The following is a 26,796-nucleotide window of genomic DNA, read 5'->3' on the forward strand; positions in this document are numbered from 1 at the left end:
GCATTCATTAACAATCATTAAGTTCATTAATGTGTCTCAAGCAAGTGTGCTTAAAATCAATTTATATCATGTTAGCCTGTGAATTAACATATGTACAATTGATCTCCACAGAATTAAGTTCTAATATGCATTAACAAATTTTTATTAACAAAAAAAGATGTTAAACAAAAAAAAATCAATGAACATAGGGAGAATAGGCACAAAATGAACTGAAAATAAAATGAAAACTTGTTGTGAACATCCCTAATGATCACAGTGTTCTATCCTTTGCACTCAGGTAAAGATCATCATTTAATGCATCATAGATGGAGAGCAAATGTTAAAAATGAAACTCAATAGGCAGGGAATGGAAAGTGAAGGAAAAATCAATCAAAGAAGTAAATAACCAGGTCTGACATGATTTATAAAAACGTAAATAATTTTATATTAACCACAAAGTTTCAGACAAATAGGGGGTCGTTTTACTAAGTGCGGTAAAAAGTGGCATTAATGCACCCTTGTGCAGGTTTTTCCTATGCAGTGAAGCCATTTTTACTACAGCAGTAAAATGGCTGATTTTCTATTTTTTCTATTAATGGCCATGCACTAATGTTGTCATTAACGCATGGCAATTAAAAAATATTAGCGTGTTAGCACTTACTGACACATATTTTGAAGCAGTAAGGGCTCACACGCTACCTTAGAAGTGGGAATGGAGGAACAGAGAAGTGGGCAGTGAGGGAGGGCAGGGCTTGACCCAGGGGCCTTCAGTCAGAGGGGCCCAGAAGCTGTGCTCTGTTGGCCCAGGAGCACTAAGCCATGGCTTTACAGTTTGATGCTCCTGGGAAGTGATATAACTCCAGCAAAAAGCTGGGGTTATTTTACTATGATTTAGCATGTTTTGTATCTCATTATGACTTAACCCACAGCAACTACAATATCATCACAGTAATTTTAGTAGGTAGCGTTAGGGCTGTTTAAGCCACAGTAATGGGCAAACAATGCAACTTAAATATCTAATGATTCTTACTGCAAAAGGCATTAAAACATTTTGCGGTAATTTGTCAGGGTGCTAATGATGCATTTTATTTTAATTTTTTTTTGCCTTTTTGGGGAGGGGGCTTGTCATGGGTGGTGAGCAGACATGAAAGCGTTAGCCAGCTATCAGGATCACATTAGCGTGTGCTTTACTGTACTTTACTGGGGGCTTATATTCCGCTCACACCTTGAAAGGTTCAGAGTGGATTACAATAAAAGAAGCCAGTAACAGTTACATCTGGGACATGTTACAAAGAACTAACATTGAAGTCTAATAAGAAATTACATGCTACATGTGGAAAAAGAACTAACATAGAAGTCTAACAGAAACTTACAGAGTTTGATTTCTTAACCTGATATATTGAACTGATCTAGTAATAGGTTAGCAGTATCAGGAAGGCTTCATGTCAGTACATATTTTTTTAAATAGCGTAGTTTTTGTAACTTTGTGGAATCAAATATAGCAGTTTATGCTAAGCACCGTTTTTGGCAGGGTGTTCTAGATCTTGGCAGCTTGATATGAGAATAAGCTGATGAAGACCCTCTTGAAGCCAAATCCCTTGTAGGATGGAAAAGATAGTTTGAGAAAGTTTCCTGTGCCATAACCTAAGCTCAGAGTTGTAATTAGAGATAACATGTAAGGTGGAGCTCTGGGCTGAGCGCTCTTTATAGAATAGTAGTTAGCACGGATTCTAGTGCCCAACTTTGGATGTGTGGACTTACTTGAAACCTGGTGTAAATTCTGGCATGCACCTTGGGTGCGCTGTCCCCAAATTCTATTACACTGTGCATAATTCTTTGGAATTCCCCCTGACCTGCTCATGCCCCTCCCATAGCTACGCACCCTTTTGGGTTATATGTAAGAGGATTTGGGTACAAATCCTTATAGAATCACTCGTAGCCAGATCTGCATTCAAATCTAAAGTAGAGCCAAAAATGGTCCTCCCCACACCAAGCTCACTCAGTGATCCTTTTACTAACAAGTAGTGTGGGCACATGTTTTTGGTGAGTGCCGGGCCATTTTTTTACTGCATCTGGGAAAAGGGGCATTTTTTCAATGGGCCGGGGCATGGGCCTGTGCTAAAATTAAACTAGTGTGTTCCTATTTATTACCTGAGCCCTTACTGCCACCCATAAATCTAGTGGTAAGGACTCACATGCTACACACACAGTAACCATTCAGTGAGTGCCAATTACCTCCGGAAACGCCACACGTGCGGTAGAAAATAAAAAAATAATTTCAACCGCCAGAATGAGCGCTCACTAAATCTGAAATTACCACCAGGGTTGCGGTAGCACTCATGTAGGTCCCACCGCAGCTTAGTAATAGGGTCCCATAGTGTTTGAAAATTACCCCTACATTGAATATTATGCTTGAAATTAGGGAGAAATGTCAAGGAAGGGTTCATGAATGTCATGTCTGCTTATCCTTGGGTTTTGTTTACTAACCTCCTTTCAATTGCTCAGCTGAAGGGAAGAAGTACAGTAGTAAAAGTTGCAGGAGGAGGGTAAAATTATGTATCATACCTGATAATTTTCTTTCCATTAATCATAGCTGATCAATCCATAGACTGGTGGGTTGTGTCCATCTACCAGCAGGTGGAGATAGAGAGCAAACTTTTGCCTCCCTATATGTGGTCATGTGCTGCCGGAAACTCCTCAGTATGTCGATATCCAAGCTCCATCCGCAGGACTCAGCACTTAGAGAATTACACCCACAAAGGGACACTCTGCCCAGCTCACCACCGCCGAAACGGGGGAGGGGAATTAACCCAGCTCATCCCCACACAAGTGGGGGAGGGGAATCCGTCCAGCTCATATAGGCAACCCCCTACTTTATTCATCCTCCAGAAGATTCCTGAAAATGTTTGACATTTTCTTTCTTTTCAAGTCATGGCATAAATGTTTTTTCCCTCTTCAATCCAAATGTCTGTTTTTATGGTAGGTAATACTAGCAGCTGCTATTAACCCTTTTCCCAGTCAAAATATTTTGGGTGAATTAAACCTCTGGATAACTCGAGGATCAGGAAATGTAATGCTGCTTCAAAGTATTAAAAAGAAGCAGAAAATCTAGTAGAGCTGAGAACAAAGGCACTCTTTGGTTAAGCCTGCTGAGTATTTGTTGATAGGAATATGCAACTTTCCAAAAGGCTGCAAACTACAGAGGATGAGACTCACAAGGAAAAGATAGAATGAAAAAGCTCATATTTCATCCACAGCTGGGTCATATGGTGTTCAGCGGACCTGGTGCTCTCTTTGAGATTTGAAGACAACCATGTAGCTCAGCAAGGGTTAGGCTAAGAATCTGAGGGGCGAACAGCTCCTTAACCTAAGCACATCCCTGATTTATAATATGGAACTTATAATTTCCTGTGCATGACCAAAAGAAGAGCAAGCATCTTTACTGAACCAGAGATGCAGCCTTTAAAGGAACATCCATTGCTGAGATTCTATGAATGTAGCCTTTCCTGGAAATATACAGGGGTCCTTTTACTAAGGTATGTTGAAAAATGGCCTACAGTAGTATAAACGTGTGTTTTGGGCGTGCACAGAATTATTTTTTAGCGCACCTACAAAAAATGCCTTTTTTTAAATTTTTGCCAAAAATGGACATATGTCAAAATGAAAATTGCTGCGTGTCCATTTTGGGTCTGAGACCTTACCACAAGTCATTGACCTAACGGTAAGGTCTCATGCGGTAACCGGGCGGTAATGGTCTATGCACGTCAAATTCCACTTGATGCGCGAAGCTGCCGCTTGTCAGAAAAAAAAAAATATCTTTCAGATGCGCGTAGCGGATGCGTGCCAAAATTGAAATTACTGCAAGGGCCGTGCAGTAACCAGGTGGTAACTCCAATTTGGCGTGCGTTGGGTGTGCGTAGGCACCTACGCAGCTTAGTAAAAAGGCCCCACAGTTTGTTTCACTCGTGTTAGCAGTACTTCTGTATTATTGTTTCTTCAGGTTATTCGGCTTCATATTTATCTCAATGTGCTTAAACATTCTCAAAGCCTATTTAACTTAGATATCTATGTGTTATTATTTTTTTCCTAGCAGTTTTTTCTATGGCTTTCCTCAGTGCTGTTATTTCAGATTAATTACACATTGTTGTGTCCTGGAATAAGCAGGTCAGTGGTAGCTGGAAGCTACAGTACATTCCAACAAACTATTTCTCTTTGTTGGCAGTTGTTTATAAGTGGGAGAAAATGATCTTGAAGTCCTGTAAAAAGAAATGAGGGAAAACTATAACCTTTAACGGGGAAACAATCTTAATTTTCTCAGTCATCTTTACCTAGTTAATGCTGTTAGTGCTCACTCACTCTTGTTCTGTCGCTCTCTCTATATAAATGTACATAAATGATGTATTTAAATTTATATATAAAGGGAAAGAAAGAAAGAGAGAGAGAGACCAAGAACAGTAATAGCATTAGCTTGGTAAAGATGATGAAGAAAGTTAATTAATAAGTTAATATGCATTTAATTGATTTCGTGCACACTCATAGGGATACTTACTAAGCTACAATAAAATGTGTCATTTTACTGCGGCAAAATTTGCCATGTGAATCACTAATCTACAGTACCTCAGTATCTCAGGTTAGTGACGGGCACTAAATTTCATTTTGCATTGCTTCAGCCTGAATCATTGTACATTTCTGGCTGCAACAAAGCAAAGATAGTGGGCTGCAGGTGGGGTCCGCTCTCTTTTAAGGCAACAAGCTGGTGCATTATCTAAGAATCCCCCCTTAAAACAGCCCTTTCCCCCAAAAATATAATTTCTTGATTCCCCTGTGCCCATTAGATTCAATCCTCCACCCTCCACCCACAGTACCGTACCTCTGATTTGATAGCACCAAATACCATCCTCTCCAACTCCACCCTGACAGTATATCTATGATCGCACAATTACTCCCAAGGGCAAGGACTGATCCCAGGACAGTTCTGCCAGGAGAACTTTCTGCATAAAAATGGCTGCACCAGTCTCCTAGTGGTAGTTTCTTGGTACTACTGTCAGAGGATCATGGGAAAGATGACTGAGAGCACCCAACCCCAGTCCAGGGTTAACTGAGCTTATTAAATAGCATGTGAACATACAATTGAGACCAGATTTGTGGTGGATTTTAAATTTTAGTCTTTAGAATCCACATTCTAAATATTGTATGGAGGACAGCATACCACTTTACTGAGTGTACTTCATTTATGCACATGCAGTAAGTGCTGTTGTGCACATATGCTCAATAACATCTTTTTAAACAAACTTTTCAAAAATATTTTTTTAAAAAAATCAAAGGTATACAAATGTAAAATATTTAAAGGTAATTAATATAGGAGATAATAAAGGGGCTTTTTTTTTTTTTACTAAAACATGCTAAAATGTGCAAGTAACACAGCTTAATGTGGAATTCCCTGATGTGTTACTTTCAAAATTTTTTCACATTTGTTTTTAGAGCATTTTATTTTTTGTGTTTTTGCAGGTTGTAAATACTGGATAAAAAAATTAAAGACTCTTCACCCAAATGGGTTGAATCTAGCTATTGAATGGAAAGAAGCTGTATTGAAAAGGCATTTCTGGGTTTCTCAGAAATCGGAAGTGGACTTCTCTGATTGGTGGAGGATTGCAGATATCCAGCGCCATTTTGAAAAAACATTCTCTTTGCAGATGATTTAGAATCAGACAGACACTAAGGAAATTCTATTAAGAACTATACATTCTGCTGTTATTAAGATTCACAATATGATTAGTTTAAGCTTAAGGTCAAGGAAATATAATTGTGAATAATTTGCTGAATATGTTATTTAGGGTACTAAAAGAGCTGCACAATAAAAATGCTCCTGACGAAGCTGAGGTGAAACAACCGTGCTGTAGAGCATAGCAGCATCCTTTCAGATAAGTACCTAGGGAAATTTGAACATTAATGGACTTTAGAAAAAAGAAAAAATAATTTAAAAAAAGTACAAAAAAGGATTTAATTAAATATTGGACGTTTTTAAAGAACTAATGAAGAAGTAGGTGTGTCATTAGTCCAAATCATACTACAGACGTGACCCGAGTCACTGAAATTCTTTTTCCTCCTTGTATCGTTCACAGCAAATTGATAGATACTTGTTAAGTTTCTTATAGTGATATTTTCAAAGGAACAAGTAAAGCCAGTGAAGATAGTTGAGTAAATTAATATAGCCATTAGCACGTGAGACCTGCAAAAACGTAATAGAGGAGCACTTAGTGCCTCTTATTTAGGAAGTGCTAAGTGTTCCTGCATTTCAGCAACATTAACCAGTTAGCGTGCACTACTCAGAGGGACCCTTTTACTAAGCTGTGATAAAAAGGGCCCTGCGGTAGCAGCGGCGGCCATTTTTGCAGTGTGCCAAGGCCATTGGTGTGCTGGAGCCAGCTCTCTCCGGCTCGCAAAAGCCGCTTGTTAAATTTTGACAGCTCTAGCGAGCTGGTTGTTCTTTGGGGCGAGTCGGCTCCATTACAGAGGTAAGCATGGCAGGAGGGCTCCATCACAGGCCATGCTTACCTCCCCTCCCGCTCCCAAACATGTCCAGCAATTGTCCGTCGTCACCCTCCCATCCATCTTTTTTTATTACCTCTCTGTTGAAGCGCCACGTTATTTAAAGCCCTGCTGCCCATCTCCAGCCTTCCCTGTTTCCTTCTCAGTTCATTCGTGCACTTAGTCCCACCTTCTGACATCATACGTCAGAAGGCGGGACTAAGGGCACGAATTAACTCAGAAGCAAACAGGGAAGGCTGGAGACGGGCAGCAGGGCTTTAAATAATGTGGCGCTTCAACAGAAAGGTAATAAAAAAGATGGATGGGAGGGTGGCAACGAAGGACAATCGCTGGACATGTTTGGGAGTAAGAGGGGAGGGAGGAGAATCGCTGGACATGTTTGGGAGCGGGAGGGGAGGGCAGGGGAGGGTGGAGAATCGTTGGACATGTTTGGAAGCGGGATAGGAGGGGAGGGAGGAGAATTGCTGGGCATGGATGGGTAGAGAGGGGCAGGGGAGAGAAGACAATTGCTGGGCATGGATGGGTAGAGGGGGCAGGGGAGAGAAGACAATTGCTGGGCATGGATGGGTAGGGGGGCAAGGGAGAGAAGAGAATTGCTGGGCATGGATGTATAGAGGGGGACAGGGGAGAGAAGAGAATTGCTGGGCATGGATGGGTAGGGGGGCAGGGGAGAGAAGACAATTGCTGGGTAAGGATGGGTAGAGGGGGACAGGGGAGAGAGGAGAGTTTCAGGACATGGATGGAAGGGAGGGCAAGAGAAATTCTGGACATGGATGGAGGGGAGGGGAGGGAAGGGAGAGAGAGAAGAAATGCTGGACATGGAGGGAAGATAGAGGAAGGAGATTAGATGAGGGAAAAGGAAGTGAGGAGAGAAACTGCACATGGATGGAGAAAATAGGCAGAAGCTGGATCCACTGTACAGTCAAGTCTGCAGAGGACCAGAAATGAAGAAGAAAGGAGGAAAGAAAAGAAATAAATGGAAAGGAAGCCCTGGAAACGGAGTCAAGGGAACAGATAGAGAGCAGCAGAATCAGATACTAGGCCAGCATGATCAGAGAAACGTCACCAAAGGTAGAAAAAAATAATTTTATTTTCATTATAATGTTTAGAATATGTCCACTTTGAGAATCAGGTGCTGAACGTTAAAAGTTTATATTTATTTACTTATTTATGGCATTTTATCCCATATTAAACATGAATTAGATTGGAACCTGGGATCATTTATTTTTTTTTCCTGGAGAGAGTAATGCATTGCCCCCCCCCCCCCCCCAGCTATAGCCAGCTCTGCAATTTTGGGGGGGTGCAGAGGTGGATGGGGGGGGGGTGCAGTGGTGGACGGGGGGGGGGGGGCACCGAGGTGGACCAGGGAGAGAGCCTGTTGTTAAAAATTTACCAGCACACCACTGGCCAGGGTCCTTTTTAATGCAGTGGGTAAAAAGCCCAAAAAACACATGGCCATGCAGTAAGCTTGCGCTTACTGTGTATCCATGCAGAGAGGAGCACCTACCACCACCCACTGAGGTGGTGGTAAGGGCTCCTGTGCTACCAGGCAGTGCATGGCACTGCCTGACTACCGCCAGGCAACCCGCTGTGGTGTATTTTTTTTACAAATCAAGCAGTGCCAGAAATGGCACTTGCTGAAGTCAGAGCTACTGCCAGTGGCCACGTTGAGCCAGCAGTGGTATCAGGTTGCTGCGTGTCAAGCCCATTACCACATAGCAACCTTTTAGTAAAAGGGCTTCATAATGTGCAAACTGGTTAACATAAACATGCCCATTCCCTGCCCATGCCACGCCCTATTCCAAAAATATTTTTAGAAAATTCTTAGTGCACGATAACAGGGAAAATACCACACAATTCTGTAATGCTTTTGCATGATAAGTCTGTTCTTGCACGCTAACCACATTAGGGGATTAGTTAGCACCCTTTAGTAAAAGGGCCTCAACAGGGATTATCATGTTCAACTCCTCATCAATCTGAAGAAAAAGAATTATACCAAAATAAAAATAATACAATAAAATTAAAAAGTATATCACTTCAAATCATAAACTGCATAAAATTAGGCCTATCTACCATTCTAGTACTCTACCTCATATCAGCAATAAGTAAACCAAAATTATGAAGAAAATATTCTTTATAAAAAAGATACTCAGCATTCTCTTATCTAACCAAACATTTTCATGGAAATTTTAAAAAGAATGTAGTACCAAGAGAAACTAATCTTTTCTTCAACTGAAGAAACATTTCCTAACATAATAGAGTGGCTCCCACCACATCCTGAAATGTCTGCATCTGCTGTCCACAAAATAATAAATCCTTCTTCTTGAAATATGATCTCATAACTAACAAATTATCCTGTTCAGAAAGGAAAGAGATAAGCAGGGTAGCACAAGTTGTAATGTTATACTGAGAAGTTTCCAGAAATCTAGTAGGATTTTGAAACTATCCTTAGTACCCATTATGTCATAGCCACCCTCAGGGCTGCTTGTACCAATGGGAAAAAGGAGTAGCTGTAAAGGGGGGCCCAGCCACAGAATTGCTCATTTGTAAATTTTAGCCTTGTGTCTATGTCTTTCTCTTTCTTCCCCCAATCCCTGGCAAGTCATAAGTACATAAGTAATGCCACACTAGGAAAAGACCAAGGGTCCATCGAGCCCAGCATCCTATCCATGACAGCGGCCAATCCAGGCCAAGGGCACCTGGCAAGCCTCCCAAACGTACAAACATTCTGTACATGTTATTCCTGGAATTGTGGATTTTTCCCAAGTCCATTTAGTAGCGGTTTATGGACTTGTCCTTTAGGAAACCATCTAACCCCTTTTTAAACTCTGCCAAGCTAACCGCCTTCACCACTTTCTCCGGCAACGAATTCCAGAGTTTAATTATGTGTTGGGTGAAGAAACATTTTCTCAGATTTGTTTTAAATTTACTACACTGTAGTTTCATCGCATGCCCCCTAGTCCTAGTATTTTTGGAAAGCGTGAACAGACGCTTCATATCCACCTGTTCCATTCCACTCATTATTTTATATACCTCTATCATGTCTCCCCTCAGCCGTCTCTTCTCCCAGCTGAAAAGCCCTAGCCTCTTTAGTCTTTCTTCATAGGGAAGTCGTCCCATCTCCGCTATCATTTTAGTTGCCCTTCGCTGCACCTTTTCCAGTTCCACTATATCTTTCTTGAGATGCGGCAACCAGAATTGAACACAATACTCAAGGTGCGGTCGCACCATGGAGCAATACAACAGCATTATAACATCCTCACACTTGTTTTCCATACCTTTCCTAATAATACCTAATATTCTATTTGCTTTCCGAGCCGCAGCAGCACACTGAGCAGAAGGTTTCAGTGTATTATCGACGACGACACCCAGATCCCTTTCTTGGTCCGTAACTCCTAGCATGGAACCTTGCATGACGTAGCTATAATTCGGGTTCTTTTTTCCCCACATGCATCACCTTGCACTTGCTCACATTAAACATCATCTGCCATCTAGCCGCCCAGTCTCCCAGTCTCGTAAGATCCTTCTGTAATTTTTCACAATCCTGTCGCGAGTTAACGACTTTGAATAACTTTGTGTCATCAGCAAATTTAATTACCTCGCTAGTTACTTCCATCTCTAAATCATTTATAAATATATTAAAAAGCAACGATCCTAGCACAGACCCCTGAGGAACCCCACTAACTACCCTTCTCCATTGTGAATACTGCCCATTTAACCCCACTCTCTGTTTCCTATCCTTCGACCAGTTTTTAATCCACAATAGGACTTTTCCTCCTATCCCATGACCCTCCAATTTCCTCTGCCCTTCTCCCTTCCTTCTGTTTCCCACAGTCCTCCATACCTCTTTTACCAGCAGTGGCACCAGCAGCGATTAAGGCGGGTTGCTGGCCTTCTCTCTGAGCATCCTACCTGCATGGAAACAGGAAGATGAATCATAGTAGGCAGGAAATGCAGAAGGAAGGCCCCTATGCTGGCAGGCTGTCTTAATCACAGCCATTGCCAATGACAGTAACAAAAAAAAAAAAGGATGGCGGACTGCAGGGAAGGGGGAGCAGGAGGAAGAGAGAGGGACAGATGCAGGACTCGCGAGGAGTGGTTGAAGAAAGAGAGAGAAAGCAAAAAAAAAAAGTGAGATATCAGAGTGGAGGAGAGACAGAGAGGGGGAGAGATGCCACACCACAAGGAGAGGGGTGCAGTGGAAAGATGCTGGCTACAGGGTGTGGAAATAAGGGGAGAGAGAGGGGAGAAGCTTAACTTGGAGATAAACAGGGACATGGAAAAGAGAAGGAGCAGGCAGGAACTATAAGGGCATGGATGCAAAGGAGCAATGATAAAAGAGAGACAGGCAGGGGCACAGAGGGGGCAATGCTGAAAGGGGGTAGATAGGGATGAAGGGAAGCAATGCTGAAGGAGGATTAAATAGGAACATGGGGCAATGTTGAAAGGGGATTAGATAGGGACACAAAGGAGGGCAATGATGAAAGGGAGTTGGAGACAAAAAGAGCAATACTACAAGGGGATAGATAGGAACACTGGGGCAATGCTGAAATGGGGATAGATAAGGACACAGAGGGAAACAATGCTGAAAGGGAGTAGATACTGATACCAAGGGCACAATGGATTGGAGGAGTAGCCTAATGGTTAATACAGCAGCCGCCTAACCAGGTGAACTGGGTTCAATTCCCACTGCAGATTCATGTGACTCCGGGCAAATCTTTTAACCTCTATTTCCCCCATACAAAATAAATACCCATATATAATATGTAAACTGCATTGATTGTAACCACAGGAAAGGGGAGATGCTAGATAGGGACATGGGGGCAATACTGAAAAGGTAGGGAGAGATAGCGACATAGAACAGCAATGGTGAAAAAGGGTGAGACACTGTGAGGGCAAATGTTGAACATGGGAGTAGGATAGGGACAGGGACACAGATGGAGACGTTGGAAAAGTGGTGAGATAGGGACATAGAGGGGAAATGCTGGAAAAGGAGGGCAATGGGGACCCAGAAGGACAATGCTGGAAAAGTGGGATGATGGAGACATATAGGGGCAAAGTTTGAAAAGGAAGGTAATGGTAAAACAGAGGGGCAATGCTTGAAAAAGGGGGGTGATGGGGACACCAAGGAGTGATACAGAAAAAGAGGTAGACGGGAGACACTGAAAGGGAACATACTGAAAATACTGAACATGGAGGGAGGATCTGCACAAGGAAACCAAAGGAAAATACTGGACAGGATGAATAGGGATGCAAGGGAAAGATAGATGGTGGACATGGAGGGAGAAGAAATGTAAAATGGATAGAGACCCTGCAAACACAGGAGAAAACAAAGGAAAGCAGAAAAGAGACACTGGGACCAAGGTGAATGTAAAAAAATTAAAATCTTGGAGAACAAAAATAGAAAATAGGTATTTTATTTTGAATTTATTAATAGATTTTGGAAATATACATCTTTGATATCTTGCATTTCAGTTTCCATTTCTCTCTGCTTGCTGTATATGCAGAGTCTGACTTCTTGAGGTTCCAGTTCAGGCCTTCAACTCTTTATTACCAATCTGTGGTCCTTGTTTCATACTTGTTGAGGGTCTATCTGTGTTTTGTGTGTATTACCAAGGTGTAGTATTCTGCTAGTAGAATAGGTTGTTTCTGTATAGAGATCTATAGCACTCCCATTTGTTCTATTTTCTCACTAGGTGGTGTATTGGCGTTTTAGGACCCAGTGTAATATTTACAGTGCAGACTTTTCAAAGATAATGTTGCTATTCTTTGAGTCCTGGGAGTTAATGCTGCTATGTTATGGTAAGGTTCTAAATTTTTATTTTATTTTTTGTTTTTGTTACATTTGTACCCCGCACTTTCCCACTCATGGCAGGCTCAATGCGGCGGGCAATGGAGGGTTAAGTGACTTGCCCAGAGTCACAAGGAGCTGCCTGTGCCGGGAATCAAACTCAGCTCCTCAGTTCCCCAGGACCAAAGTCCACCACCCTAACCACTAGGCCACTCCTAGTGTGGTTTTTGCACACTTTTGTGCATAGTATTTTATAGTGGAGGGATTGCGGGACTTCCGGTGATGCGGAGTGAGTAGTGGCTGTGTCTAAGCGCTGCTCCGGGGTCCTCACTCCAACTCCACTAAAAATCAGCATTTTCACTGCTCTACCAAACGGAAAATCCGCACTCACTACGAGCCCCACAGCATATGGATCAATTCCTCTTGCCGATGCTGTCTGGAGTGAAGGCAGAAAAAGAAAAGTCCCCGAAGCCGAAATCTGGTCTCAAGATGGCAGAGGCAAAACAGGAAAGTGGCGGAGAATTTAACAAAAAACAACTAGCACAGATTACTACTGCGGTGGGGGCCGCACTAGCGCCCAGATTTGATCTGTTATCTGGACAGCTTGGGAAACTTGAAACCACCCTGGCCGAAATGGTAAAAAGAATGGGGAGAAGCTGAAAAACATATCTCTGAGCTCGAGGACACGTGGACTAAATATGACCCAGAGATCTTGCGCCTAAAAGAGCTGGTAAAGACTCAACATAATAAACTCGAAGACCTTGAAAACAGGGCGCACCAATGTAACCCGCGTATCGTTGGATTACCAGAGGCACTAGCGGAAAAGGCACTTGGGCATATCCTGGAGTGATGGCTAGCAAAGAATTTGCCCTATCAGATAGTCATGGTGCACTGTGCATAGAGCATGCACATAGAGTTGGCAAGCCGCAACAAGACAAGCAGAGGCCCAGGGTGGTTGTAATAAAAATCCACAATTATCTTCATATGGAAGAAATACTGAGGGGATACAGAGCAAAGCGCAATTCCCTGACCTATGATGACGCCCAGATCCGGATCTTCCAAGATTTCTCTGCAGAGGTGCAAGAAAAGTGACGCAGATTCCATCCTGTCTGTTCTATAATGGCAGAGAAGAAAATATGTTTTATGCTTCTGTTCCCAGCCATTTTGAAGATCCAGCATGAGGGACAGTGGCACACTTTCGACTCTGTAACGGAGGCGCAGCACTTTGTGAATATGGGAATAAAAGACAATGGAGCCTAAAGGAACAATATACAGGATACAGCTACAGTCAGACTATGGGCAAGTGAGCTGACAAGACTTATTACATTACCCCCTGTTAGCTTCGTTGCTCAGGTATCTGGAGGCGGTTGCACAAGACGGACATTTTCCTCAGTTTGAAAATACCGCGCGGATCTCCCTTTTACTGAAGCCAGGGAAGGCCCAGGATGAGCCCGAATCATATCGCCCTATTTCACTAATTAACGTTGATATTAAACTGCTTGCAAAGATATTAGCTACAAGGTTAGCGGATCACCTACCAGACCTAGTTGGCCCCACCCAGGAAGGTTTTGTACCTGAACGGCACTCAGTCCTGCACATACGTAAAACCCTACTATCAATGGCCCAATGCATCTGTCAAAGTGATCCAATGATAGTGGTCAGTTTAGATGCAGCTAAAGCCTTTGACCAGGTGGATTGGGGGTTCTTGTTTCAGGTCTTTGAATGGGTGAGCCTGCCAGAGGGATTTATGCAAGCAGTAAGAGCCATATATGGCGGAATGGAGGCGCATGTAGCAGTTAACGGGGGGCTCTCCTCAAACTTTTACGTGTGCAGAGGAATGAGACAGGGATGCCCCCTCTCGCCACTGTTGTTTGACCTAACGCTAGAGCCGCTACTTAGGTTCCTAAACTCTAGTGCGAAAGTGAGAGGAGTTCACTTAGGAGACCTAGAGGTCAAAGCCTTGGCGAATGCAGACGATATCCTGTTAATTCTAACTGAGCCTCAGCCCTCTTTAGAGACGGCCTTGGAGTTAATCCGGGAGTTTGGATCACTGTCAGGATTTACTTTAAACCTTAATAACTCCTGTGTAATGCCATTAGACGAGAGCACAGTGGACTCATGGGTGGGAGAGTTTCCCTTACAGTGGGTGAAGGACAAGATGAAATATCTGGGGGGGGGGGGGTTCTTACCAAAAATATGAATTTGATGTACTCAGCCAACGTCCACCCCCTCATTGAAATGACTAGGAACAAATTGTCACTGTGGAAGGGTCTCCCATTATCACTATGGGGGCGGGTGGCGCTTTTCAACATGGTATTGGCCCCCAAGTGGTTATATGACTTTCAACAACTTCCTCTTTTTCTTAAACGTCGAGAGGAAACGATCTTGAGGAGGCTGACTCAGGATTTTCTTTGGCAGGGAAAGCGACCAAGATTGCCATTTGATAGAATTGCCGCCCCGAGGGATGTGGGAGGAATGGGCCTCTTAAATATTAAAGCTTTAACTATTGTGTGTGCCATGCATCATATCAATGACTGGTATCGGGGATCTTCTGATTTTTCCCTAACTCCGATAGAGACGTCGGTGTTCCTGGGGATCCACTTCAGTCATCTCCTGCACACCGGCGGACACCTACCCGTCCAAGCTTTTAAAAGGCACTCCTTGCTACGGTCGTTGAGAGCGGCCTGGCGCTAGATGTGCCGGAGACATGGTTTTTTGGCATCCTGCTCTCCCTGGCTCTCTATATGTGACAATCCTGCTTTTCCTCCGGGGCAGGGGAACAACATATTCCGAAGCTGGGGGGAGGAGTGGCCTAGTGGTTAGGGTGGTGGACTTTGGTCCTGGGGAACTGAGGCACTGAGTTTGATTCCCACTTCAGGCACAGGCAGCTCCTTGTGACTCTGGGCAAGTCACTTAACCCTCCATTGCCCCATGTAAGCCGCATTAAGCCTGCCATGAGTGGGAAAGCGCAGGGTACAAATGTAACAAAAAAAAAAAGGTATAGTATATTTGGTGCATATTTGGACAGACGAAGGACGCATGCACACTCATTTAGATTTGCAGGCCCAGTATGGGATCCCCCCTAAGCATTCATTCGAATACTACCAATTGAAACACTATCTAACCACATTAAACTGGACAGTCCTGACAGAGGATGTGGTGGAGGTCTTGTCAGAGGCTTTTACATTGGGGGCCCAAGTATCCATTCCACTGAAATTCCATCATCAGCAGTTGAAGGATACCACTGCGGAAGTGGATTATGTGTGCCTTGCGCGGGAGTGGTCTGCTGATCTTGAATATGATGTATCGGCAGAGATGTGTAAATCCTATTTGAAAGCCATCTACACACAGCGGCTTTCAGTAATACAGAGGGAGAGGCTTTACAAATGGCTCTTAAGGCTCTTCATTTCTCCACGAAAGGCACACTTAGCGTGTTTGATTAACTCTGGGAGTTGCCCTAAGTGCGGGGGACGGTCAGCCACACTGGGGCATATGTTTTGGACATGCAGATTTACAAAACTCTTTTGGAAAGGCGTCCTAAAAAGTGTGATGGGAATGTGGGACTGTACTTTAATATATAACTCTCTGTTTATGTTTAACATTTATTCATTCTCATCGGACCCCCCGGAGGGATTTAGGGCTTTTATTAAGATGGCCATATTCCAGGGGATTACCTCTATTTTACTTTCTTGGTGCTCCCATGAGGGGCCCTCACTACAATCCTGGCGGTCACAATTAATACAGCAGATGCGTTTAGACAGATGCGAAGCCCGAGACCTTGATAGTGCACCAGGCCTTAAATTTCGAATGATGTGGGAACCTTTATGGCTGACTCTCCCTCTACAGGGAAGAAGCCTTTTGCTGAACTTTTAAAAAAGGGTAACTAGGCGGCAGGTCACGGAGTGGGGGGGGGATAGGGAGGGAGGGAGGGAGGGATGGATAACGTTTGATTATATGATATTGTGGGTGTTGAATTTGGATTTAGATAAACGTAGATATCCTGAAGTTTGGAATGTATCACTAAACAACTTACTTATATAACGGAGTGGGAGGGGGGTTGAGGGGAGTGGGGATGAAAGAGAAAATTCATTGATGATATAAGAAAGATTGGATGTTGTCTATTGTATTGGTATTTATTCATGGTGAAGTGTTACACCTATGTTATTGATCTTTATGTCAATAAAAAAGACAAACATAGTGGAGGGATTGTGTGTTGACATTACTGAGGGGGACATCAAAACTTTAATATAGTTTTTAGTTTGTTATAATATCAGATTGGATTTTAGAAGATTTTGCAGGATCTGATGTCGAGGTGGCTGTCATTATAGAAGAATTGTGTCTGATCAGGTTTAAATGATGAGACACTGCCTCTTGAGGGGTCTTGGAATACAATGTAATTATTTCCATAGATGTGTATATGGTTTAGTGTTTGAAATAATTGAGTTTACAATCTGCAACATGCCACCTACGACAGAGAAATAAATTTGTAGATTCATACGAAGGCGTTATTTGTCAATAAAAGTAGCCCAGGCCTTAGTCCCTTTAATACCATGCAAAATGTATACCCCGAATGCACCACGAGAAAAACCTCACTCATTAGCCTTCACTCTCAGGGTTCATGCTATAATCCTGTGCTAACCAGTCAGTGCACAGTAGTGTGGATGCATTAACCAATTAGTGCAGGAGTGCCCACTCTCTTCTCCTGACACACCCCCTCCCAAAAAATTAGTGCCCTGATTAGTATGCGCTAATTTGACAGTTACCGCAGGATGGATGAGCGCGTCCCATGGTACACCATTTTAAGCTGTGTTAGGTGCATGGTAGTACCTAACACACTTTAGCAAAAGTGTCTCAAGTATTTTTGGGAAAAATGAAAATTAACTTAATTTTTGAACCAGCCACTTCTGGATTGCAGGACCAGTGCTCTAACCACTAGGCCACTCCTCCACTCCACACACATAGATACACACACCTGTTCTCTCACACTAACAATGCACTTAGTTGTTCCTAATTATATATCAATGCACACTTTGCCATGTATTATGCTTAAGTGGAGTACAAATTATCTGTAGAATTCCGTTCGGTCACCTCAGGCACCTGAGCAGAAGAGCACTAATGACTCTAAGCTGAAATTTGCAAAGTATTGGCCAATTTAGACAGTAATTGGAATGTATAATTCTTAATTCCAGGTAACACTTAATGTCAAGAAAAACACTAAATTTATGATGATATGCCAGAGCATTGCCCCAAATAGCACCATGCTATTCTGTCTTGCAAATTAGACATCAGGATATATGCAGAGCTGATGAGGTAAGCATTTTTTCACAGACACATAAATGGAAGAAACATTTTAGTGTATTGGGCTGCTAGTGTCCGGAATCTTCTAATAAACTAAAGGTGCACATGAAGACCTGCACTATTAGCTGATGTAATAAGAATGCACTCAAAATCAGGGTTCAGTTTTTTCACACAGAAGTTTTTTCTTTCTGTGTCAAATTTTAATTTAATTTTGGATCCAATAAAGTAATGAAGTAATTTTGGACGGAAACCAAAAACAAAATCTGCACAAAATTAGAATTCTTCAGTAAAACTGATGCAAACTTTACTTCTCTATTGCACTAAAAAGAAAGTAAAGGTCTGTGCTTTAAAAATATTTATTTATTTTAAATAACTCTAACCTGCTTATACTCTAAGTGGTTTCCATAAAAGTATACACAGTAAAAATAACAAAATATTTATCTTCCATCAACATACATAAACAACAAGGTGATGCCATTGTAAAATCTCCATTAGTACAACATTGCCTGTCAGAAAAAGGCTTGGACAAAAAGCTGTGTTTTTCCACTGGGATGGATTTTTTTAAATATATTTTTGAGAAGAGGATAACTGAATTGTTTTTTGTGATTCTTGAGTACTGTGTTGTCTTAAGAGTGAATCTTTAGAGTGTAATTGTATTATTCTTGAAAGAGAGAAAAATGGTAGCACTGGCCCTGACTAGTACTGTAATGGAGAGTATGAACCGGGTTGAGCACATGAGAAAGGGTTACAATTAATGCAGTTTTACATATTATGTACAGGTGCTTATTTTGCACCTTGGCTGCTGTCGTGTACAGGATGCTGGGCTCGATGTACCCTTGGTCTTTTCCCAGTGTGGCATTACTTATGTACTTAAAGGGTTAAGTGAGTTGCCCAAAGTAACAAGGAGCTGCAGTGGGGATTGAACTCACTTCAGGAGGTTTTCAGCCCACTGCACTAACTGTCAGGCTACTCCTGCATTCCTTGTAAAAGGAAGGTGAATGGAGAGTGAAAGGCCAAAGGGAATGTGGTTGTAAGAAGGAAGAGAGTAGACGAGAGGGGTACATGCTGAGAGAGGAGGGTGCATGAGTCAGCAGGGGAAGAGGAGATAACAGGAGGGGAACAGATATTGATTAAAGTAATCCAAGGGTGAGGAGCAACAAATGGATGGCCAGGTGAAGGAGCAAAAGCAGGAAGAGATGGCAGAGGAAGGAAGAGGACAAGGAACAGAGAAAGTCATGCAAGGAGGAAACCACAGCAGATGGAATTAATTTTGCATGCACTAAGGGGACAATTCTATAACTGGGTGCTTCCAAATAGGTGCTTTGAGGGCACATGGTAGGAGTCTATCTATAATGGATCCTAGGCGCCTAGGTTATGATATAAAATACTAGCATAAGCCAGTATTTACACACCTGACATTTAGGTGCTCACATTTAAGGCATAAGTGTGAGCTTCTAGATGTGGCAGATATTTCTGTAACCTGTAGTATTCTGTAAGCTATATGATAAGTTGGAGCCCTGCCTATGTGCTGCCCATGTTACCTCTGTATGCACCCACCTTGCAAATACCTGCTAATGGATTTTTACATTTGCATGTGTATGTCCGCACATATGCATATATGCTAGTATTTCCCTTTAACCCCTTCTGTAATCATAGGGGCTGATGTTCAGACCGTGGTCACCTACTATTGTATCCGTGGACCATTTTAGACTCATTCACCTTTCCCTTTTTACCCTGTTCCTTCTACCCTATCTAATTTGATTGTAATTGTATAACTACTGGCATCAGCCTCATCCGTACATTGTAAGCCATTTTGTGCCTGCATAAATGTGGGAAAAAGTGGGGTATAAATGTGCTAAATAAATAAACCAGGATATTCAATTCCGGACCATTTCTGGTGACTGGCATTGAATATCCGGTTTATTTTGGCCGGTTAGAAGATAACTGGCTAAAGATATCCCACATATTCACATGGCCAAATATAGCCGCTAAAGTGGAGTTGAAAATCGGCTGATGTAATCGGCTATCTGCTAACCGCTTAGGGCCTTATAGTATAAAGGATATGCTCCTAAATGTATGCTCTTAATTTATGAGCATAATTTATTTATGCATAAATTGTGCTCATAAATTTAGGAGCATAAATTTTAGGAGTGTAAATTTAGGAGTATAACCTTAATAGAATAAGGCCCTAACTGGTGATATTTAGCAGAAGATAACCAGCTATGCTCCTGCTGAATATTGCTGGATAGCCGGTTATGGGACATTTAACCAGCCAGGTGCCGAACCTGGCCTGTTAAATGCTTTTGAATATTGAGGTGATAGTACCTAAATGTAAAGACTATTTTGTGCCCTAAAATTTCAGAACGCTAGCACATACATATGTGACCAAGGTTCACATGTGTAAGTGATCTGTGCTTACTAAGCACTATTCTGCAAATTGCATGCAAGGGGACATAAACGTGGGTGGGTCCCAAATTTATAGAATACTATCAGGCTTATTTTCGAAAGAGAAGGACGCCCATCTTTCGACACAAATCGGAAGATGGGCGTCCTTCTTACAGGGTCGTCCAAATCGGTATAATCAAAACCTGATTTTGGATGTCCCCAACTGCTTTTTGACGCAGGGACAGCCAAAGTTCACGGGGCATGTCGGAGGCATAGCGAAGGCGGAACTTGGGCGTGCCAAACACATGGGCGTCCCTGACGAGCACTTGGACGACTTGACCTGGTTGTATTTTTCTTACGACCAACGCACAAAAGGGTGCCCAAACTGACCAGATGACCACAGGAGGGAATCAGGGATCACCTTCCTTTACTCCCCCAGTGGTCACTAACCCCCTACCATCCTCAAAAAATATCTTTAAAAATATTTTGTGCCAGCCTCTATGCCAGCCTCAAATGTCATACTCAGGTCCATCACAGCAGTATGCAGGTCACTGGAACAGTTTTAGTGGACGCAGTGCACCTTCGGCAGGCGGACACAGGCCCATCACCCCCTACCTGTTACACTTGTGGTGATAAATGTGAGCCCTCCAAAACCCACCACAAACCCACTGTACCCACATCTAAGTGCCCCCATTCACCCATAAGGGCTATGGTAGTGGTGTACAGTTGTGGGTAGTGGGTTTGGGGGGGGGGGTTGGGGGGCTCAGCACACAAGGTAAGGGAGCTATGTTCCTGGGAGCAATTTATTAAGTCCACTGAAGTGCCCCCTAGGGTGCCCGGTTGTTGTCCTGGCATGTCAGGGGGACCAGTGCACTACGAATGCAGGCTCCTTGCATTTGGTCGTTTCTGAGATGAGCGTCCTTGGTTTCCATTATCGCCGAAAATCAGAAACCACCAAGTCTAGGGATGACCATCTCTAAGGACGACCTAAATTTCAATATTTGGGCGCCCCCAACCGTATTATCGAAACATCCATCTTGTTTCAATAATACGGGTTTCACCGCCCCTCCATTGGAACGTTTTGCGAGGACGTCCTCAGCAAAACCTGGGCGTCCCTTTTGATTATGCCCCTCCATGTATCACACATTAAAGTGCAACATTTGGTCGTATGCATGTATACCTGCCGTAGACCAAATGTATGTGCTTATTCCTAAATATTGCCAACTTATGCTGTATTCTGTAAAGACATCTGGATGCCCAGATCCCATTCTACAATAGCCCTCCCAGCATTTCACACACACACTGTGATGCCTATCTTTTGGTGCACTATACTGAATTACCCCCTAAATATTTTAAGGGATGCTAATGAGCAGATTGTACTTAGGGGCTGTTTTACTAAAGGATTGACATGCGGCAAAAGGCTTGCTGTGACCAATCAGGAACTACTGCCGGGCTACTACAGGATCCCAGTGGTAGTTCCCATCCCCAGCGTGCACCATTTCCGGTGCTGCCATTATTTTTTAGAGTTTTGTAGCACAGGAACATAACTGGCAGTAGTGGCCATGCCAGGTTACCACCGGGTTAGCACGGGAGCCCCCTACCACCATTTCCGTGGGTAGGGGTAAGGGCTCGCCACTGAAATGGCTGTGAGGTAAGTGGTTCACTTACCGCACTGCCATTTCTTTTCCTCAAAAATGGACAGCCTGTTACCCATTATGGTAAAAGGGGTCGTCAGCATGTGTCAAAAACGCATGCTGACGCTACAGCAGGTCCCCATTTACCGCATCTTAGTAAAAAGGTCCCTTAATGAGCATCTCCATTAAACATTTGTATCTATATCTGTGGAAATACTGTATACCTTGTGATATCCCTTCATATATCATGGACATGTGCTGCATTTCAGTTGATGACACTTTCATATGATGGAAAATGCAAGTGTGTGAATGAATGAATTGGAGAGACAGAGGAGGAGCAAAGTTGTAAATGGACAATAGGCTTAGAGAGAGAAAAGTAGATAATGTGCCTGGTGTAGGTGTCTAGGCATTAGATGAGATCAAAGTAATTTTAAAAGATATGTTTTTAGATACCCAGAGGATAAAGTATGATTTGTCCTTGAGAGTATAAGCAAATTTTGCATGGGAAATATTGGGAAGTGGGAAAATTGGTAAATTTTTGTTCTTTCTGTAATATGATAGCATTAAAAAAACAATACTGGTTGCCAATAGAACAGTGGATTATTTTAAAAATAACATTTCTTACTTTTAAGGCCTAGAGAGGAGGTACTTCAGAATATATACCCAAATTTACAATTCCTTACTCACCTGGCTGGATCCATCGATCATTAAATGACCACTGCCTTGTCCTCCCAGGGCTGAAAGCTGCTCAATAATCTACAAGACTCAGGACCTTTTATTCTATTACTCCTTGTACCTGGAATAATTTTCCATTGCCCATTTGAAGTAATTCTTCTTTCAAGAGTTTTAAATTGGATTTAAAGACCTGGTTATTTAACCTGGCATATGAAAACACAGGCTAACTGGGATTGCCAAACCGAGACCCTGTTGCTCTTAAATTTCCTCTTTTTCTCCCATGTTTCCCTTCTCTTCCCTCACTAAATTTCCTATTATTTTAATTGTAAATTTTGTTTTCTCTTTATGTTAAATGGAGTTCCTCTGTTCTATTGCTTTCTTCCTGTCCTCTCTGTCCTGTCACTTATGGAGTTGCTATCTGTTTCTTTTTCAATTATCGTCTGTATGCCACTTTGCCCTGCTATGTCAGTTTTGGCGGTATAGTAAGTTTTAATAAATTATAACTATAAAAGAAAGTCTGATTAATTTTACTTTCCTATTGTTCACATGTAAGGAGATCTTTTTAGGCTTCTGCCAGCTGTGATACCAAATGGGCAGATCCTGTGACAGCTACAACAGCAGCTCTGTCTCCCATGTACCACCTATAGGAGGAAAAAGGTGTGATGGAGGCATTACCATTAAGAGTCAACAGTAGGCGATGTAGAGCAGAGTCCAATCCTGTGCAGAAGTTGTCTGTGTTCCACCTATTTTCACCCTTCTAGCAGTCTGTGAGATGGTGATACAGCTTCTTCTACTGACCTGGTTTCAAGCTTCAAGTTTATTAGGATTTACTAATCGGCCAGTCAGGAATGCCATCTAGGTGGCTTACAATTTCATAATAAGAAAAGAAGATAGTGCATGTATATGAACAATAACAGAAAGTGAGGGAAAGAGGGAGGAACTCCATTTATTCAAGAAAAGATAGAGCAGGGACAAACAAAAGGAATGCCCTTGATTAAATAAGGAAAGGCAATATGGTTCTCTATGCGTGAAAAGTCTAAGAATCTAAGTAAATGCATCTTGGAACAAGTATGTCTTAAGTTCAGTCTTACAAATTTGTAAAGAGTTCAGAAGTTTCAAAGAAGTTAGAAAAAGGTTCCAAAGGTGTGGTCCTTGAAAAGAAAAAATTGAGGCATGAGTGTGTAAGTTGGTGCAATAAGTAAATTTGATCTCGTGAGCAAAGGGAACGAGAGGGTGTGTAAGTTGGTGCTGCCATTGCACTCATAGCTGCAGAGCTATTTTGTCAACATAGGGGAATGTCTCATGACATCATTGGCAGGATGGCAACATCTGGGGAAACTACAAAAGCAGTTGGAAAACTGAAAGGAGATATTTTAAGGGCTCTGATCCTTTTTATTATTAATGTTAATAACAAGGAAAAGAAGGCTACTAAGGTTTTTTGAAAGAATACAAAAAATGTAAGAAAAAGATTTACCCCATTCATTCATTCTAAATGTATGCACTGGGTGCATGTAAATATATAGAACTGCAGCACTTATGCAGGTAAATGCTAGCTGAGTGCTCAGTGATATAAACAACACATACAACTTTCTCATCCCTGAATTCTATATATGATACCCAAATTTAGGTGTCCTGATGAGATGTATATGCAACTTAATTGGCTAAAGAGCTAGTAACCATCAATAATTGGATGTTAGCAACCAATTATTGATGGTAATTGGCACCAATTATGATTTGTGAGTACACCTGGCTGCATGCTATTCTACAATGCTGGGCGCCTAGATCCCATAGCACACAACCTGAAAGGGGGTGTGGTCATAGGAGGGACATGGGCGGATCATGGGCATTCCAAAAATTTGCACACAAGCGTTATAGAATAATGGGTCTCTGCACCCAACTTGGGCACCAGGATTTATAACAGGTGTCACCAGGTGCAAGTTTGGCACCCAGAGTTATCGCTTAGCATCAAACTTCTTAGCAAGCATTTTTGAACACAATTTATAAACTTCCTCCCTTAAGGCCAGAATCTGTATATGGTACATGAAAACTCCACGTGGAATAAATTTACGCCTAAGCGTTTTCTTTAAGAGGAGTCTATATTTAGGCACGGTATATAGAATATTGCTTAGTTGACATAACAGCACATAAAACTACATGCATCCATTTACCCCAAGGGAAATGTGGCATAAATACCGGTGTGTAGATTTAGGTGCAGAAGTGGATATTATATAACAGTGCGTGCAAATTTTGAAAAATCCACAAAACACCGATTTCCTCATCTATAACCACACCCCTTTTTGGCTGTGTGCATTAGAATTTAGGAACTCTGCATCACAGAACAGGTTTAGTGAGTTGTGCACATAAATTCTAATTATTGCCAATTAGTGTTCATTATTGCTCATTAAGACCTATTATCAACACTGATTAGCTTGTTAAGACAATTAAGTTATGTGCGTTGTTATATAATACGCTTGGATTTTGGCACAGAACACTAGGCAATCCGGCCAGATTCTATATATGTCACCTGAATTTCTCCGTGCGAAATAAATATCTGCCCAAGTGTATTATGTAAGCGGAACACTGGGCGCGATATATAGAATCTAGGAATTAGCGTGTAAATGTTAAGAGGTCATTCACAAGGGAGAAGCATTTGGAGGGGGCTTTGGCAGGACCAATATTTATACATGTAACTTACATGCATTATGTGTGTAAATTGACATGGCATAAGTGGGTGCAAGGTGATGCCAATTTACACTACTAGTATTCTATAAAAGAATCTCGGTGCCCAGATTCTGTGGTCCGAAATAGGCCTGTATATTTAGAGCCAAGCCTAAGCTGGGTACCAGCATTGAATATCTGGGCCTTTTACAAGGCATAATCTGTACACTGTCTTGGGTAAATCTCTTCATAAAGGCAGTTAATAAATCCCAATAAATAAATAAATAATGCAATACCTTTAAGTTTTGAGACTATTCCCCAGATTCTATATATGGCAGCTAAATTAGTGCATGCAAATCAGGTCATATTGACAATTTGTATGTGATCAGGGAAGACAAAGCCATAGCAGAGAGATTAAATGAATTATTTGCTTCGATCTTCACCGAGGAAGATTTGGGAGAGATACCGGTGCCAGAAATGGTATTCGAAGCTGACGAGTCGGAGAAACTGAATGAATTCTCTATAAACCTGGAGGATTAATGGGGCAGTTCTACAAATTGAAGAGTAGCAAATCTCCTTGACCAGATGGTATTCATCCCAGTACTGATAGAACTGAAAAATGAACTTGCGGAGCTATTGTTATTAATGTAATTTATCCTTAAAGTTGAGCGTGGTACCGGAAGATTGGAGAGTGGCCAATGTAAAGCCAATTTTTTTAAAAGGTTCCAGAGGAGATCAGAGAAATTATAGACCGGTGAGTTTGACATCGGTGTCGGGCAAAATGGTAGAGACTATTACAAAGAACAAAATTACAGAGCATATTCAAAAGCATGGATTAATGAGACGAAGCCAACCTGGATTTAGTGAAGGGAAATCTTGCCTCACCAATCTATAATTAATTAATGAGCCAATTAGTACCAATAATTGGCTGCTAGCAACCATTATTGGTGTTGATTGACCTTAATTAGGATTTACGCATGCATCGTATTCTATAACGATGCCTACGGAAATCCTATAGCACATAAATTCAAAGAGGCATAGCTGGGAGCATTTGGGGGGCATTCCAGGGGTGTTCTCAGAATTTACGCATCTTGTTAAATAGTGCCAACACTTAACCACTAATTTTTTGGTGCCAATGTCTTGGTGCCATTTACAGAATCTAGTCCTATATGCAGATATTTGTCAGGTTTATCTGCTTCTAGCAATATGGATTAAATTAAAATGGAAGTGATGTTGTGAATAACTTTTAGGAATGCAGGAACCACCTGAAGGATTTAAAACAAATATTATATACAGATGTTCTTTTAATGTCTGAAAACTGTCCTCTCAGTGCACTACACATCCATATCTTATTTTATTCATAGTTTATTTAATTTAAATTAATTTTTTACACTGAGATCTAGGCATAAAGAACTTTCTGCCATTAAGCATTTAGGTTAAATATAATACTGAAAATAAGGGTGATCACAATTCAGCCTGCATACCAGAGGAATCTATGCATAGTGTGATACTTTTAATTAGATCAATGTAAGAATTTAATAAAGTTGCTTTATGTACATGAGTTTTACAGAAGTACCTTGTGCATTCTTCAAACTCATATTATAAAGTTGTTTTCTCCAATTCTTCTGATTTAAAAAAAAAAGTATCACAATTTGAAAGGAATCTAGATTTTTTTTTCCAGAATCAATACCGCTACCAGCACTCTGCCTTGTCGAATGTAAGTTGGGGGGGGGGGGGGGGGGGGGGGGGAGAGACATGCTTATTTGTAGAAAGTACACCATTGAACTTTTACAGTTAATCCTGCTGTCAGAATCATTGAAAAGTATT

Source organism: Microcaecilia unicolor, chromosome 3 (genome assembly GCF_901765095.1).
Source record: "Microcaecilia unicolor chromosome 3, aMicUni1.1, whole genome shotgun sequence".
NCBI lineage: Eukaryota > Metazoa > Chordata > Amphibia > Gymnophiona > Siphonopidae > Microcaecilia > Microcaecilia unicolor.